This window comes from Wolffia australiana, chromosome 13 (assembly GCF_029677425.1).
Source record: "Wolffia australiana isolate 7733 chromosome 13, ASM2967742v1".
Taxonomy (NCBI): Eukaryota; Viridiplantae; Streptophyta; class Magnoliopsida; order Alismatales; family Araceae; genus Wolffia; species Wolffia australiana.
This window is the reverse complement of record NC_135847.1, coordinates 5837169-5839325: the sequence shown is the minus strand read 5'-3', so window position 1 is coordinate 5839325 and position 2157 is coordinate 5837169. Positions and strand designations below refer to the sequence as shown.

At 41.5% G+C, this 2157-nt stretch overlaps 1 non-coding gene across 1 annotated transcript; it reads left to right on the top strand.

The window, feature by feature from the left end:
* The first annotated feature begins 1460 nt into the window (after positions 1-1460).
* LOC144711548 (small nucleolar RNA R71) lies at positions 1461-1569 on the top strand. The gene has a single exon (XR_013583600.1). It is a non-coding gene; the product is annotated as a small nucleolar RNA R71 (small nucleolar RNA).
* The last annotated feature ends 588 nt before the right edge of the window (positions 1570-2157 follow it).

The window sequence follows — 2157 nt, the reverse complement described above, 5'->3', positions numbered from 1 at the left end:
TCAATCGTCCTTCAGGTTGCCTAACAGTTCCGTCGGCTAAAAGTAGGTCCATATGGATCTCTTCAAGCTCCCCGAAGCCATATTCCTCATATAATGCCGTCGGAATGATGCTAATGCTTGCTCCCGTGTCTAATAAGACTTTTGAGAAAGTCTTTCCTCCTATGTCACAGGTGATAAAAGGGGCACCAGGATCCCTCTTTTTTATAGGGATGTCATTCAAAATGCTAGACGCATTTTCGGAAAGTTTCACTACCTCCCTATTCTTTCTATTAGTACAAGAATCCTTAAGATATTTCTTAAGCGATGGTGCACACCTAAGCATGTCCTCTACTGTGACTGTCATTGTGGCTTTTCTAAAATTCTCTAATAACCTGTTTTCATAATCAAGCACAGGTTTTTTCTTTGTTAGGGCAGTTGGGTAAGGTATGTGCTGCCCACTTGTGGAAGGTAGAGGCTCTTCAATGTAGGGGGGCTCCTCTCCATCTTCCTCCCTTGACTCATTCCTCTTCTTAGAATTCTCTACAGAATTCTGGTAAGGATCCTGAAGTTCCTTTCCATTCCTCAACCTTGAGACTGCCAGAACTTCAGGATCTGATTCACCCATTTCGTCATGGCTAGAATGTTGAATATGATGCAAATTGCATGGATTTATAACTGGTTTTGTAGGAAATCGATGAGACGTGCAAGGGGGGTCTGCAGGTATACCTTGGTTTTCAGAAAGTGCATACCTGAAGCTCTCTAACATCTTCCTCATCTGCTCTTGAGACTCCAGCATTTGCTTCGTTTGAAACTCCATCATCATTTGTATCTTCATCTCCATCTCCGCCCGCAACTTTTGGTTTTGCTTCTCTATCATATCTGAAATGACGGGGGTAAATGAAGAAAAATCAGGTTGGTTCTGAGATGGAACCTGATACTGCTGCTGAGGTCTGGGCTGAAATGACTGCCTTTGTTGGAATGGAGGTTGAGTTGCCAGCTTGCTCCCTTGGTGGAAAGTCTCTCTGTTTTGGAAATTTTGCCGCTTTTGACTTGCCCATGGTTGTTGCGGCTGGTTGAAGGCTTTAACCTCTTCTTCCATGGCTTGGCAAGCTCCGTCTTCATGCTCCCTACTAAAGCAAAGAGAGCAAATCTTAGCTTTCACTATAGGCGAGTTACCCAAGAAGACGTTCTTCAAGGTGGAGGTGAGCTCCTCCAATTTCTGATTGGTTTCTTTTAGGTTCGCCTGCAGCTCTCCCTCCTTGGCGTAAACCTGGAGAACTCCTGCTCTTTTTGGCTGCAGGTTTCTCCCATTCTGATTGGCTCCAATCTCCTGCAAGTCAGTTTCTGCAACTCTCTCCAAAATATCGAAAACCTCATCCTCGTATGCGGTGTAAAACGTTCCACCCGTAGCGAGATTTACTTTGTTTTTCATAAAATCAGAGAGAGATTCATAAAATATTTGGGCTAGTTGACATTGCTCAATGCCATGGTGAGGACATTTCCTCAACAAATCATTGAATCTCTCCCATGACTCACTAAAGGCTTCTCCGTCATGAGGATGGAAATTGTGAATTTCTCTTCTATAAAAATTCGTTTTGGAGAGAGGGTAAAATTTCTGCAGAAATTTTCCTTGCATCTCTTCCCAAGAATTAAAAGTGATTCCTAGATTACGATACCATGCAAACGCTTTATATTTAAGAGTTAGAGGAAAATATTTCATTTTTAACTACTCCGTAGATATTCAAGGAACATTTTGAGAAGAGCATCTAATATGAAAATCATCAAGGAATTCTAACGGATTCTGTGCAGGTAATCCGTTAAATTCAGGTAGAGAATTGATCAATGCATTATCGTATCAAAACAAGATACCTTCACCGATGTTCAGATTTACATCGGTTTGTCGTAAGCTTCCGGATGGTGTAGACCTATCCAACATAGTTCTTCTCCTCTCATTCTGCTGATGTATCCCTTCAGCCATATTTCTCTTCTGAATTTCTGGTTCTGAATTTCTCTACTAATTTTTTCTGCAGACTTCTCACCAGCTCCTCAGCGTGTTACTACCATAAATCTTCAGCAAAATGTTAGCAGACGATGAGCTGAGGATTTTAAAGTCCTTCAGCTTAAGAGGATAATAAAGAATGACTGTAGATTCACAAAAACAAAAATTCCTACTGTAAT